This window comes from Chelonoidis abingdonii, chromosome 1, assembly GCF_003597395.2.
Source record: "Chelonoidis abingdonii isolate Lonesome George chromosome 1, CheloAbing_2.0, whole genome shotgun sequence".
Classification (NCBI taxonomy): Eukaryota; Metazoa; Chordata; order Testudines; family Testudinidae; genus Chelonoidis; species Chelonoidis abingdonii.
Window position 1 is genome coordinate 146805242 of NC_133769.1, and position 16506 is coordinate 146821747.

Below are 16506 nucleotides of genomic sequence, written 5' to 3' on the forward strand. Positions count from 1 at the left end.
TATCTGTACTGGTGTGTTGAGGTCTATCAGCTAGAGTAGTGGCACAGCATGTGAAAAGGAACCTCTGCCTAAATATCTGAGCAGAAAGGAGATAGAAAAAAAATACTCTGATTCCCCTGTTAAAGAGGATCAGTGTGAGTTGAGAGACAATGATTCACTCTACAATATTCTCGCTGAAATCACACAAGAAGTTCTCATATTAATGGTGCACTGTCCCTATACTTTGAGCAAATGATCTTTCATCTTGATGTGCTAGGTGGCAATAATGAGGCCTAACATGTTCATTAAAAAGTCTGATGTTTAGGACTTTCAAATGCTTGAATCACTATTTTAAGCAGCTGTGTCTAAGATGCAAAAATATACAAAAATGGGGAAAAAAATCTTGATTTTCAACTGAAAATATTCAGTTTTGGGGACTTGGGGTTTCTGATGAAAAATCAAAACTTCTCAAGAAAAGCAAGAACTGTCACCAAAAATATTTGTTTCAGTGATTACTGAATTTCCTGTCTGAAAAAAAATTCAATGGAAATTTTCAGTCATCTCAATTCTTATTTTAGGATTCAGTCAACAGACCACTGAAATGAATGGGGCAGTTAACACCTCTTAGACCTATTGTTGAAGGTAGTCAGCTAGCTCAGGAAGATAGCAATAAAGTGCATACAGTCACGTCACAGTTACAAGGTTGTCTGCAAAACACAGAGTTCAGCAGCAAAGGGTAGGGAAGGTGTAGATTCCAGACCATATGAAACAGCCAAAGAAACATGAACCACACAGAGTCTTGTATATACATATTAAAATAAAATAAACCATTCTAAAAATATTATGGTTGCAATGTCAAGCACTCAAGTATCAGGAAAGGCTCCAATTAAGGTTGCCTGTGGAAACCTGGTCCCATTGCACATGAGTATTATGACACATTTTTACCCAACTCCATATAGGAAATCTGTGACAGGCCCAGGACTAGCACTCAGATATTCTGAGTCCCAATACAGAATTCCTTAGTCACAAGAGCAAATCTTCTTTTTTCTTACAACCTGCTGCCTCAAAGTATGTACCACTTGCCCACTGAATGAAGCCAGAGACATGAAAAATAAATTGTGATTATGTATTTAAACACTGTAGGTAAAGTTTTCGAAAGCACCCAAGGAATATAGGGACTTACGGCAAAATTGCAAAGGTATTTAGGTGCCAAACTCCATTTGAGGATCTGGGCCAGAATTTTTAAGGTGTTTGACTTACTGCCCTATAACATTCTAATAAAAACCTAGCACTATAGAATATCAATAAAGCATATGCTAAATGAATTAAGATCTAGCTAACTGACATTTCTCAAAAAAGTAGTTGTCAGGGAGATTCATCCCTCAACATGGATGGTTCTAATTGGTTTCTGCAGGATTTGGATCTAGTTAGTTTTGACTTTCTACAACATATGTACCCTGATCATCTTCTGCTTGCTTTATTAATTTAATTCTCTCCCGGCAGCTTGACCTAGTCTCCAACCAAGATCACCCCACTACTTCTGAGATGCAGCTATCTCATTCATGCAGTCTCCTCTTGCACTGGAATGTGACCCAGTGTTCCACAAAACTAAAATTCAGCTTCACACCAATTGAGCAGCCAACAGGTCACCTCTAGTATATTTTGTCTGTTGCTTTCTCTCATTCTTTGGACTGGTAGCACCTCTGAAATCACTTGGACTTTCCTCTTCTTTAATTCCCTTCCAAAATCCCTGAAATATTTTATAATCTGGGTTGTTCCACATGATGTCATATTGTTGGTTCCAATGTCCATCAGCAGTGGAGATTTGCCGGATGAGTTCAGAATCCTGTAAATCTTGTGTCTTTGCTCCAGGGACATGGCACACCATCCTGCTGAATTCTCTGTCAACTCTTCTTAATAAGCAGTCGCTAGCAGTTGTTGCCTTTCATCTTAATACAGTTGAAGAATCTGAGGCAGGACCAAGTACACTTGGATCATCCCTGAGAGATATTTGTCTAAGCTGGTCTTAAAAATCTCCAGTGACAGGGATCCCACAATCTCCCTTAGAAGCCTATTCCAGCATTTAACTATCCTTATACTCAGAATGTTTTTTCCCAATGTCTAACCTAAACCTCCCTTACTGCAGATTAGGCCCATTATTTCTTGTCCTACCTTCAAAGGACATGGGGACAAACTGATCAAAGTCCAACAGCCCATAACATATTTGAAGAATCTGATGAGGTCTCCCCTCAGTCTTCTTTTCTCAAGAGTAAAGATGCCCAGTTATTTTAACCTTTCCTCATAGCTCAGGTTTTCTAACATTTTTTATAATTTTTGTCACTTTCCTCTGAACTTTCTCCCATTTGTCTACATGTTCTTACAGGGTGGCACTCAAAACTCAACACATTATTCCAGCTGTGGCCTTCTGAGTGCCAAGTGTAGTGGGATGTTTACTTCCCATGCCTTACATATAGCACCCCTGTTAATACACCCAGAATGATAGTAGGCTTTTTCTCAGGTGCATCACATTGCTGACTCATATTCAATTTGTGACTGATTACAACCCCAAGCTCCTTTTCTGCAGTACTAACACCTAGCCAGTTAGTCGCCATTCAATAATTATACATCTGATTTTTTTTCTTCCTAAGTGCAGTATTTTGTACCTATTTTCCCTGAATTTCATCTTGTTGATTCATACTAATTCTCCAATTTCTGAAGTTAATTTGAATTCTAAGTCTGTGCTCTAAGATGCTTGCAACCCCTTGGCATTATCCACAAATTAATAAGCACACTCTCCACTCCATCAACCAATTCATTAATTAAAATATTGTTTCTGTGTCCTGTCTGGTGTTCAAGATGTATGAAGCTAGGAATCATGCTCAGTACAAATGAAAGATCAGTGGAATCCTAGGAGTACGTTGAGCGTAGATGAAGGTGTTATTGCCTATCCCATAAAGGGGAGGTTTAAGGCAAACTAGTATTCAGTCAAGTTGTTCATATGAAGAGAAGGTTATATTAAGAGAAACCTTCCCACATATAATGATGGTGAGGCCTTCCCTTTCAAATTGAGGCATTGAGAACTGTGCTCAGTATTAGAACTGTGAGCTCAAACTAACTTTCACTATGCAGGAGGGATGTGGATCCAATCCAAGATAATCTTAACAATAGAAAAAGGCTGAAGTTTTGAACAAAGAATGAGTGTTTGCCTCATCATGCTGCAACATTGTTATATTTCAGCTAATTGTTGGTGAGAAAATTGAAAAAGGAAAGATATCAAAGTGAACAAATGTTGTCTTTCTTTCAAGCTGCAAACAATTCTGGTTCTGCTCCACTACTCCTTTCTGGTATTTAAATACCCAGGAGAGAAGCCATCTGACTGTCCTTTTTTTCTAGTCAACGGCAACAGTAGAAACAAGAATGCCGTTTGAAAGCATCGAGTTATGTCATATAGGAAGTGTCCATCAGAAGCCCTGCATGCTGACCAGCACACTCAGAACAAGTTACAAATAAGAAGGTGAAGAGAAGTAAAATTCTAAACTTTTGCCTCCACATTAACTCATATTTGTTCTCAAAACCAATTCAACATTTTAATGTGTATGTGTTTGTGTAAGTGCGACAGTAAACACTAGAATGAGGAAGGTGCAAAAAAATCAGTTTGAAGGGCCCTTTTGCAGTGTTTTCTGCATTTCTCAGATTCCAATTCTTCATATACTCTAACTCAAATCAGACAAAAAACAACCAAACAAGACTTCCAACATAGTTGTTTATAGCTCTTTCTACTGTGCAGAGCTTCACAGTGTAACTGATGCTGCTAATCTGGTCACTGCACCTTACAAGAAACCAGTGGCACTTCAACAGCAATAACAGAGAGGATCAGCTCCATTATGCATAGACAATATTTCAAAAAAACACAGGCTGTTTACACTTTGGAACTGAGCCATTAGTTATCAAATGGGTAGGGTAGAAATGATTTAAAAAAAACGGTTCAGCATCTCCACTACATCCATGCTGCTGCAATCTGTGTGCAGGTTTCTCCTGCATCTCCAGGACCACTGATCTAATCTCTGTAAGTTGCAGTGCCTTATGGGTACCTATCTCATCTTTCTCAGCACAATATTGAGAAGCAGAGGATTCTGGGAAATTTTGAAAGGCCACTCCTCTGTAATGGAAATTACTGGGAGGGCTTTTTGACCCATAGCTTGTCTGCAATGATTCTAAAATCATTCAAATTGGGATGGTTTGGGACCACATGGCATTTAGGGGTGTTGAAAGAAAGTCTATTCCCAACAACATTAGGCATAAATGTAAAACATTGGGATCACTTTGGTAAGCGGACATGAGGTTTGTAACAAGTGGGCTAGGGAGATTATAATGTTCTTGGAATGGAACATTTCCCCACTGGGGGACAAAGAGGAACTGACTGGGTCATGAGGTGTAAGGATACCTTGGCAACAAACAGAGCTTACTGGGCTTGAGGTGGTGAAGTTAAGGAATGTCCCTTTTGACCATGCCCAGTCCATGGAATATGGTACAGAAGTGGGATCCTCTCCCAAATTGTGTACTTTGGGTAACAGCAATGATGTGAATGAGAACCTCTTCCCTGGTGACTACAACATCTCACAGCTGGGTTTCTCCATTGCTCTCATCTTGTTTATGATGTACCTGTAGGTTTGCTCAGTGATTTGAGAAGCTGGAGGATAGGGGGAGGTGGGTAGTGAATGAGGCAGGTGAATTTTCCTTTGCTGTGTTGGCCCCTTGGACATGGATATTGATTGCCCCTCATATCCATCTCCGTTCAACCCACCACACTCTTAAGGAACACCTTCAAACTATTTTCCACAAAAGGTACTTGCAGTTTGATCAGTGTTGTCCTTATGTTTATATTGCTTCATTACAGCAATTCTTCTGTGACTGAATGAAATGCAACAAAGTAAAAAAATATAAAAGGTGGCATCTAAATCCAATTATTTTTTACCAATTTATTAAAAGAAAAGTATTTTAACCAGATAGTGAACTAATTATTATTTTTAAATAAACTATCAACAAGCTGGGAAATGAAAAAGAGACCAGGTTCAGCTGGTGGGAGGGCTCTGATTGGCTCCAATTATCCAAAAGACATATGGTTTATCAGATTTAACTATCTGCTTTTTACTCTGAGTGGTCATTCCCAGCTCCTTTTGACACAGACCCATGAACAGTATGTGGTCACAGAAAGTGTATTACAATTTTACAGTATGAACACAGCCTCTGAAAAGGGAAAGATGACAGTGGTAGTATTTATTGGGGATATTTGTCATTGTATTTGGGATGCCCCAGATTTTATGATTTCCATGATCCATCTCATGCCGATATGTCAGGCTTTGGCCAAAGAACCAGCTGCTCACAAATATAGCGCTTTGAATCTTTGCATGGACCAGAGGACAGCTCTCCACTTGTGACAGGTGCACAGTTCCCATCAATGTATCCTTTATTTATTGCAAACCTATGATAGAATAAAATGTTACTTCAAGTCATTCTAGTTATATTTCTATTACTACCTTATTTTTTCAAAGGTTAAAATGTCTATAATTTAAACATATGGCAAAAACAAATAATAAAAAGACAATTGTGGAGAAGCAGAGGGGCTATTATTAAAAAAAAATCAGTAAATTTGGTATTTATGAATGTGAGGGAATAATTGCATTGGCTAGAGTCAGGAGTGCAGATGCTCCCCGGGTTATGCAAACCCAATTTACGGAAATCTGGACTTATTAAAAAAGTTCCGTAAGTTGTTTTTTTTCCATAATTGTTGGAGATACGTTCCAGACTTATGCAAAATTTGACTTATGCAAGGCGTTCCATTCCAGAATGCCCTGTGTATGTCAGGGAGCTTCTGTAGTGTATCACATGCTGTGCAAATTTTTCACTTAACTGCCAGTGCACTTCAGCCATAACACAACCTCCTCTCTATTCTTTTTTTCCCTTGAATTCCTACTGCTCTCAGCTCATTGCACATGCACTTCATTCTTGACCTGCAGCACCAGCTTCCTCTCCACTTTTGATGTTTCGTCACCTGGAGCTTTTGATCAATACATCTCAACCTTGACTTGCACCATCTTTTGCTGACTTGGGCCCCCATAGAATTTAAAAATACATTTCAGTGATGACATATTGCACTCTTTTTTACTGAAGCTTGGGTTTCTCTTCATCATAGCACTGTCAATTCACTTAATTGAGATGGGAAATTCTAGTCATGTCTGGAACTTACCAGTCAGTGGAGAAAGCTGTACCATTCACCCACATCCACAACCTGTCGGTCGTCTCACGTGTCAATCCTATCCAGTGAGAAGTTGCCAGGGGATTTATGAAATCCTGTAGAAGGACAAAGCCAATTCATGCAATTACATTCCTTTCCCTGCTCATTTCATGGATGTATGTACATCAGGTATTTGCTCGTTTCACAACTGTATGGATATCAGGTACAGTGGTGTGGTTAACAGGTCCCTATGTCCTGAGGTAGCCTCATGGTTAGGACCCTACCAAATTCATGGCCATGAAAAATGTGTCATGAACTGTGAAATCTGGTCTCCCACTCTTGAAATATGTTTTTGTGTATGTGTGTGTGCTTTTACCCTATACTATACAGATATCACAGGGTATAGCAATGTTTCTCATACTGGGGGTCCTGACCCAAAGGGGAGCTGCAGGGGGGGTCACAAGGTTATGTTAGGTATGTCACAATATTGCTGCTCTTACTTCTGGTCTGCTTTCAGATCTGGGTGACCGGAGAGTGGCAGTTGTTGGCCAGGCAGCGCCCCACCAGCAGCAGTGCAGAAGTAATTGTGGCAATACTATACCATGCCACCCTTATTTCTGCGCTGCTGCATTCAGAGTTGGGTGACAAAGAATGGTGGCTGCTGACTGAGGGCCTAGCTCTGCAGGCAGCGGTGCAGAAGTAAGGGTGGCAATTCCACACCATGACATCCTTATTTCTGTGCTGCTGCTCACTATGGCTCTGCCTTCAGAGTTCTTAAGGCAGCGCCGCTAACAGCAGCAGCACAGAAATAAGGGTAGCAGTACCACAACCCCCCTGTACAATAACCTTGTGACACTCCCCCGACACACACAACTCCTTTTTGGGTCAGGGCCCCTACAATTAAACCACCATGTAATTTCAGACTTAAATAGCAGTAATCATTACATTTATGATTTTTAAAACACTATGACCATGTAATTGACTGAAATGGACCGTGAATTTGGTAGGGCCCTACTCATGGTTGATCAACCCCATTAACCAACCTGATCACATTCTTCATTTCCTTCACAAGTGTTTGTTGTAGAAATTGTGACAGCATTCTTTGTTGATTAATCTCTATTCACTCTCTTGTCTATAGGAGTGCTTCTCAAGCTATCTGATGTGGGGGACCGGCAATTTTTTTTTCCAATGTGTCAGGGACCGGTGCCATATTATTATCCTATTCAAAACTCTTATGAGGAAACTTGCTGTGGACCGGCAGCCGACGGCTCCAGTTCGCAAACCACCACTTTGAGAAGCACTGGTCTAGAAGACAATACCTCCCCTAGATCACTTCGGAGACAGAGAAAAATACCCGGAGTGATGTACAGGTTTTTCTTGTACTACAGTAATAAATGTAACTTGAATATGAAAAGTACTGGTGACATTGGTGTTTTGCCTTGTACCAGGTGCCTTTTAATTTAATTTATGGTTCAGTTATGGCTCTAATGCTGGGGAGAGAAGAGGAGGTATAAAGTAATTAGCCTTCAAGAAAAAGCAAGGTACCAAATAAAGCCAAATCTCATTTTCTACAATCGTCTTTTCACTGACTAATCTTCTGTTGGCTGTTTTGAATATGCAGCTTTCCAAAGACAAAGATACTCTACCAGCTCTTCTTTGTTTTCTATCAGGAGGAGTCTGGAGCCATGAGAAGAGCAGGCCTTTTGACTCTCCAACCAAGGTTTGGATTGAGTAGAAAAGTGGTAACATTTATCTCCATGGGGAAACCAATTTTCTGGGCAAAGAAACTTCCACCCTTAAAAAGAAATACAGTTTATGTTTCTTCTGTTGCTGTTACACTTGTCCTCCCTCCCCTATTTTCTCCCCTTGACTGTTTCATCCACTTAATGTGCTTTGTTTGCATTAAATTTGTCATCTCTCTCACATAGGGGCTATCTCTTATGATGTGTTTTTACAACATCTAATATAATGGAGGCCCATACCTGATTTGGGCCTCTAGATATTCCTTTATTAGAAGTATTAGGCTCAATTTGTAATAATAGATTTTCTCTTATAGTTTGATTTTGAGTCAAGTGCATCACAAACCATCTGGAGATTCACAAGCATTGACACGGTTGCTTGTATTTTGATGCTGGCATGAGGACTATTGTTCTATAGCAAATAAAATAATTATTGCTATGCCAACATCACTTTCCTTTTATACACAAATCATGTTTGTTTGTTTTTCCCCTAGGGGAGTTTTGTGTATTTTTTGGCTTCTATACCTCAAGTGCGAGTTCTATTGTAAGTAATTGGCTATTTCTTTGTCAATAATTACTGAGCAGGATTCTTGCACAATGGGTAAAATTCAGTGAGGATCTGTAAGTGAGGCTTCTTCATGCAGAGTTAGATTCCATTTATCACTCACTTACTCATTTGCAAATGTCAGGGAATCTAAGCTGGTGAAACCTACATGCTGAGAAGCACCAGAGACGGAAAACCTTAAAGTGGGAGGTTGACTATTTTACCTTATAGCTTCTTAAAAGAGAACTGGTAGGTAAGACACCATGGGAAGAAAATCTAAAGGAACAGGGAGTTTAGGAAAACTGACAGTTTGTCAAAAAGACAATATTAAAAGTACAAGAGCAAATTATTATGATGTGAAGTTGTCACCAGTTCTTTCTATGGTCTTTCAGGAGATCTCTGTTGCCCCCTGACTGGTTTTCTTTGGTTAGCCTCTGGTCATGACAATTCTTGGTCTCTGGCTCTAATTAGGCTTGGTGGTCTGCTTCAGCCCCTTTGGGCTGTGTTTCTGGATGCAGCCAGCTGCAGGGATTTTACCCTTTTGCTGACTCAGGCCTTTCTCCCTCCCTTTCTTATTTGAACTTTCTCTTTTTATAGCAGGCCCTGTTTCCTCCATTAGTTGCAGTTGTGGGTCCCTAACTCGATGACTGGCAGTTGTGGCAGCTGCATGTGTGTGTGGTCGTGCCTCTTGGCAGGAGAGGATCCCCGCCCCCTTCTGCCTGTGCTCAGTGTGGGGTTTGATAGGAAAGATAGGAAGAATAGTAAGAGGCCAGTATGGCCCCATCAAGAGCTCTTTAACAAATTGAATATTAAGGAGAAATCCAACAAAAAGTAGAAAGTGGACAATCTGTGAAGGATGAGTACAAAAGAATGGCACAAGCATGTAGGAAAAAAATCAGAAATGGCAAGGCACCAAATGAACTGCACCTAGCAAAGGACATAAAAGGTAATAAAAAGTGTTTCTGTAAATGCATAAGGTGCTAGAGAAAGGTGAAGGAAAGTGCAGGTCCTTGACTAAGGACAAAGGACAGATAACGATGAATTATATCAAGAAGGGAAAAGTGTTTAATACCTTTAATAAATATTTAAATACAATTAATAATAACAGCAAGGGAGAAGAAACACAAGCCAAAACAGGGAAAGAACCGGATAAATAATAGTTAGATAAGTGACATGTGTTCAAGTGAGCAGGGCCTGAGGAAATTCACCCTAGAGTACTTAAGGAACTAACTAAAGCAATCTCAGAACCATTAGGAAATATCTTTGAGAACTCCTGGGGAAGTCCAGAGGCTGGAGAAGGGCAAACATAGTACTGATCTTAAAAACGGGGAAAAAGAGGACCTTGAGAATTATGGAAGAGTCTGGAACAAATTATGAAATAATCAATTTATAAGCATATAGAGTTTAATCATAGAATACTGGAGTTGGAAGGGACCCCAGGAGATCTAGCCTAACCCCCTGCTCAAAGCAGGACTAATCCCCAACTATTTTTTTTGGTCCCACCTCCCTAAAGGGCACCCTCAAGGAGCTGAGCTCACAACCCTGAATTGAGTAAGCCAATGGTCAAACCACTGAGCTATCTCTTCCCATCAATAGAATGATATTTAATAGACAACATAGATTGATCAAGAAAAAATCATGCCAAACCAACTTAATTTCCTTCTTTGACATGGCTACAGGTCTAGTGGAGAGAAGGGAAGCTGTAGACATTATATATCTTGATTTGAGTAAGTCTTCTGACACAGTCCTACATGACATTATCATAAACAAGCTAAGGTAATATGGTATAAATTAAATTAATATAAGGTGGGTAGAAAACTGGTTGAAAGACCTTACTTAAAGAGTAGTTATCAGGGTCCTGGGGCCAGTATATTCAATGTTTTCATTTGTGATGTAGATAAAGGAGTAAAAAGCATGCTTATAAAATTTGTGGATAACACCAAGCTGGCAGGGGTTGCTAGCACACTGGAGGACAGGTTTAGTATGCAAAATGATCTTGACAAATTAAAGAATTGGTCTGAAATCAACAAGATGAAAATCACTAAAGAAAAGTGCAAAGTACTACACTGAGGAAATTAAAATTCAATGCACAACTACAGAATGGAGAATAGCTGGCTAGGCAGTGATAGTGCTGAGAAGGATCTGGAGTTGCTAGTGGATCACAAATTGAATATGAGTCCCCAGTGTGATGGAGTTACAAAATAATTTTAATATAATTTTTGATGTATTAACGTGTCATATGTAAGACATCAGAGGTAACTGTCCCTCTGTAGTCAGCGCTGGTGAGGCCTGATCTTGAGTCTTGTGTCCATTTCTTGGTGCCACATTTAGGAAAGATGTGGACATATTGGAGGAAGTCCAGAGAAGAGCATCAAAAATGATATTCTGATATGTGAGGAAAGTTGACAACACTGTGCATGATTATAGAGAAGAGAAGCCTGAGAGGTGACAACAAGTAATCAAGTTAATCTACAACAAGGGAGAATTCGGTTAGGGTTAAAATGAAACTTTCCAAGTATAAGGATTTTTAATCACTGCAATAGCCTTACAAGGGAGGTTGTGGAATCCTCATCTTTGGAGGTTTTTAAGAATAGTTTAGACAAACGCCAGTCAGGGATGATCTAGGTATATTTGGACCTGCCTCAGTGCAGGTGACTTGACTAAATGACCTTTTGAAGTCCTTCCCAATCAACATTTCTGTGATTGTATTATTTCCTCCTGTTAACTGTTTTTTCTTCCTACCGTCCTCTCTGGTGGTCTTTCAACATGTGACTTAAACCAGCTTAGCCTCCCTTATGTTCCTTTAAGACTCACTTCTGAGTTTTCCAGTGAATGTAAAATTTTGGTAAATAAAGATAAAAATAATTAGAATCTAATTAACCAAAATGTCATACTCTGATATCCATCAGTGTAGCAACAGTGTTGGGAATTCAATATGAAATTATTTCAGTCTAAAGTTACAGCACATGGGAAAAAAATGCCCTTCTGAAGCCAACCGACCTTTATCTTTCCTGTTCAAAACCTTTGGCAGGTTTCCATTCTTAGCTTGGGTAATTTCCTGGTACTGGCTGAGGTTATCCTGCTGTCTACATGATACATGGGAGATCTGAAAAACTTAAAGCCAAAATAATATAACAATATGATGTATCACTTAAAAGTAAATTGCAACTGTTCTACAAATCATAAGATATTATGACTTATAGGGACACAAAGGACCAACTTCTACCTGTAGTTATGCCATTGGGCATAATGTCTGTTGTATTATTAGAACAACATGTTATGTTATATGTAATACGTCAGATACTTTTTCTTGTTAAAAGTCATCTTAAAAGTCACATTTTGAACTTAATTCCCCCCCCAAAAAACCAACCAAACAAACAAAAAAAACACTGTGTGACTGAAAATCTTAACTCTGTAAAGAGTCACAGAATATAGCAATTGAAAACATCCTGATTTCCAGCATCTTGGTTGAACACCAGTGATGTTTGCAGTGACCTCAGTGCAGAGAAATCCTATTTTTGAAGTTAGACTACAACACAGGAAAATCAGATATTTAGGAAGAAAGTGGTAAGTGAAAAGCCCTGGAATTTTTGCAAGGAAGACAAGGACACTTACATTATGGACAGGAAATTCAATGAGCATATCAGCCCAGAGGAATGCTCACATCAGGAGTGTGTTTTGGGCCATGATGCTGAAGCCAGGGGGTTAGACTCCAAATTCATGATTCTGCAGGGGTCCACCAGAAAGTCTGTCCTGCATATTTGTTCTGGAGGATCCTCTGGCCCTTCTAGCTCTTGGGAGATGTGGCAAGTTGGACTTGTTATGCCAGAGGCTTGACAGTGTCATTGTCCCTGGATACTCTGCAAAGGGGGTCCCTGATTTGGGTGTGTATGTGTGGAGGGGAGAGAATGTGACAGAATCCAGCCAGTGTCCATGTTAGGCCCCCTAAAACCATAATAAGGCATCTAAATAAGTGGCCTGATTTTCAGAGAAGCTAAGCATTGCAGCTCTTTACTGACGTACACCTCATGAGATTTACTCTTCAGCAGTTACACAAGGAACATCCCAGCACAGAGCTTGTTTATCAGTATCTACTTTGCTCATGCTTACCATTCGCAGCCAAGACCCCCACTGCTATGAGCAAAGCCAAACAGAAGGTCCCCAAAATCCCTGCTATGGGCCTCCATGCAGGAGCTGGAGCAGAAGAATCTGAGAGAGAGAAAGAGAGGGGAGAAGTACAGAATTGCAGAGGGAAAGGCTTTTAAACCCCAAACGAGGCATAAGCCATTCATGTTCTCTGTGTTAGTGAAATGCAGCTCAACCGCACACAAATATTCATTCTTCCCCCTCTACCATCACATATATTCAGCCATGTCAGAACAAGTTATCAGGGCTCTTGAACTATGGAATGAAAACTCTTGCCCTGTTCAAAGTTATACAGGTCAAGATACCCGGAGAGCAGGATCTAGCCTTAACGAAGCCTTAGTAAGGAAGCAGACTCTTTTACGTGGGACTTGATGGCAACAGAACTGTGCTCTGAGGTCCTAGGAGAAAACCATTAAGGGCTATTCCTTCCACTTTAGCACTTACATGGAGCTTTTCAATTGTAGCACTTAAGAAGGTAGGAAAATTGAAACAGACAGAGGTGAAATGCTTTGCTCAGGCTTACCAAGGGAGTCAATAACATCCTCCTCTCCTGGCTGGCAGTTAGAAGCCCTGTGCAGTGGCCCAAAATGCTTCTGTGTAGCAATTTGTGAAAGAGGGGAAGCATTATATTCATTCACTGCTAGTATTTTGTACACCTATAAAGATGGGGTAAGGATAAGAAGGCTCAGAACAAGGAGTTCTAGGAAGAATAAAAAACCCCTCCTTCCCTCTTGTGAGTTCCACCTTCAAGGCACCTTTAAAAAAAGCATTAAGGGCTCAGCTGTGCCTTTTAGGAACTGCTCTGTGTTGGGCTAGTATGTCGCCTCCCCAGCAGGAGGTCTGGGTGGGGATTGTGTCTCCTGGGGAACAGTCCCTCCCTGAGCTCTCAAGTATGCAAGAAGAGAGCACTCATTGCACCATCTTATAGGATGGTGGAGCTTCTTCCCTGTGTTACCCAGTGGGGGAGGCAATGATGGTGCTAGTACATTGTGGGCCCTAAGCAGGAATATTTTGTGCCCTTTAATTCTAAATCAGGAAAGTTTTTAAAATAAAAAGTGAATGGGGGGCTCATGTAGCTGATCAGGGCCCTAAACAATTGTTTAGTCTGCTTATGTCTAGCTCTGGACCTGGGGCAGGAGGCTAGATGAGGCCATAGTTGTATTTTCCCCTCTGTCCACTTTGGGGTGGCCAATGCCTCTCTGCGTTCCAGGAGGGAACAATCCCTACAGCTGGGAAGAGAATATCTGGCCACTGCATTTGTGGGTAGAAAGCAGGGCATGCCTAGTACCCTTTGCTCCTCTCCCTGCAAACATTCATACAATGGCTGAGAATAATCTGGCCCTGTATTACATGAATACATAGCACTACTCTGAATTTATTTTAAAGGCTCAATTTTATATTGTAATATAAAGAATGTGCAATGAGGCCAGGTGGATAATACTTGTGGCATCTTAGCTGTTGAATGTCTTGATTTTGGGTATTTAAATCCCGATCCTTTATGTGCAGTTTTGCTTTTCATGTTCTCATACAATTCAAGGAAGGTGTTAGACTATGGGCAGTTAAATAGTAGTATGAGTGGAGCCAGCAGCTTATAGCACGCAGTACCTTTGCCCCGGGGGTTCGTAGTCTGTTGTCTCCTCTGCTGCTCAGAAGCTTTATGGCATTTCAGTTCTGTGTAGGTCACCACCTCCTCATTTATCTCTAGTGGGTTATAGCATAGAAATAATTATTTTCATTCATTGGGCTGATAAAGATGGACAGCTCTGATTACAATCTATAGAACTATAAAACTTTCATTGCAGGATGTAGGGCATAGCAGAACTTTGGTATTAAAAGGTTTTGTCCCAAGACACAATGGTCTGCCGTAGCCTGTCAGTGTACTGGGGTCAACCAACTAACATTGTGAATTCAGCATATGCATCTTATCACCTTGTTTCCAATATCTGACTCCTATTTAGAGTCTTACCCAAAAGTGTTGTTACATTTAAAGTTATTCATGTGACTTATATAACCCTTTGCACATACACTATAATCAGGAAATTACAGTTTCAAAGCTAAGCATTAAGAGTTACGGAAATATCCAGTTAAGATAATGTATCTATTTGACTACCCTTGACTCATGCATTCTGCTAATGACAACTTTGAAATGTAAAATTTCACTTTACATACTTCAAAACAAATTGAACTGTGATCTAATAAGCATATTTATAAACTCATTAAACATTTCCAGTGCTATTTCCTTGATTTAAAGCTTGCTTCTGCTCCCATTGAAGTCAAAGGCTGTTTTACTATTGATTTCAGAGGAAACATGGCACTTGGCATTACGCTCTTCTAGATGGAGTCCATTGTTTTAATTTTTTTAAAGAGCATTTTTAAATGTCATCCTCTCAAAAACTAGCTGCTCAACTTCCTGGACGCTCAGTGGAAATCCTCTGTAGCTCAGGAAATTCTCTGCTGGACAGGAATGATCTTAAGGCTCTGGGATGGTAAATAAATATGAACAATTAAGTATCAGCCATGATTTCATGATATTGAAGGCAAAGCATAGAGAAAATTGTACTTTATTCACATCTGGAAAGGAGAGAATTCACACGTCACCTCCTTTAATACTCCAGCCACAAGACATGACTTAAAGAGACTGTGTCTTGAACATAGGGCAAATCAACAACATCCATTGACATGGAAAGGTTTGCGATAACACAATCCCAGAACTGTGTTCCAGGGCTCCAAAGGTACGATAACTTTTGCTCCCCTTGCCCAGAATACAATGTATCATTCCAGGAGCATTTCAGTGCCTGACAGATGTTAAAAAATTACTAAAATAACTGTGCCTGGCAATGAAGAAAAAGCTAATAATATAAGTAGATAAAGTCAGGTACTATGTGTACAGCTCAAGGAAGAGATTTAACACAGACAATAAAATATCAGTAATAGCAGATATGTTCTCAGGTTCTTACAAATATACCACACCTTTCTCCCTGGTCTTCTTAGGCATCTTTTTCTTCTGGTGCTTGGAAGGAGTTTGAAATTTCAGGTCTACATAGGTCACTGCCTGCTCACTCATTTCTGTTGCATTCTGGGATAGAAAGGTTGGATTCAGTAGACTGAGATGAAAAATGGGATTTGATGGAAACTGATACTTGTACTATGGAACCACAACAACAAACGTCAGGATCTAATAGCAGAATAACTGAGGGTTTGGAAGAACCAAGCCTCCTTCTTACTGCACTGGGAATGTGGCACCTAGTTCTGAATGTGGGACATATTAATACTCACTGACAAACTAGAGGGATTCAGAAAAGAAAAACAAACAAATAAATAAAACCCTGTGAGGATAGATTTAGGAGTCTAAAAGATAAAGCTATGATTTCATTTGCTCTGGCAATGGAGAGAGGCTAGACACAATCTGGCTACTAATGCTGGAGAACTCAATAGTTAGTGGCAGCAATTAGATCTACCAGTAGCAAGTCAGACAATTTCTGGGTAATGCGGGAACTGGATTATAGCCCCCTCCCTTGGCTGACAGGGATGGCTGTGCTGGGGGAAGTGCCTACAGCATATGTCATAAATGTGCAGTGCTACAAGGGGTGCCCCTCTCTGCTCTCTCCTTAGCTTTCTAAAGATTCTGGATATGGTTCTTTACCTGTTTTATACAATTGAGTTTAATAGGGATTGTGCACCTAAATCATTTATGTTATAATTCTTCATGTCTGATTTGCGTCCATTTATTCTTTTACATAGAGACTGTCCAGTCTGGCCAATGTACATGGCACGGGTACATTGCTGGCATATGATGGCACATATCACATTGGTAGATATTGGTAGATATACCAATGTGATATGGATGGGAGTGGATGGGTCAT

At 40.1% G+C, this 16506-nt stretch overlaps 1 pseudogene; it reads right to left on the bottom strand.

The window, feature by feature from the left end:
• Window positions 1-5298: 5298 nt before the first annotated feature.
• On the bottom strand, window positions 5299-15707 carry LOC116837055 (natural killer cells antigen CD94-like; annotated as a pseudogene).
• Window positions 15708-16506: the final 799 nt, after the last annotated feature.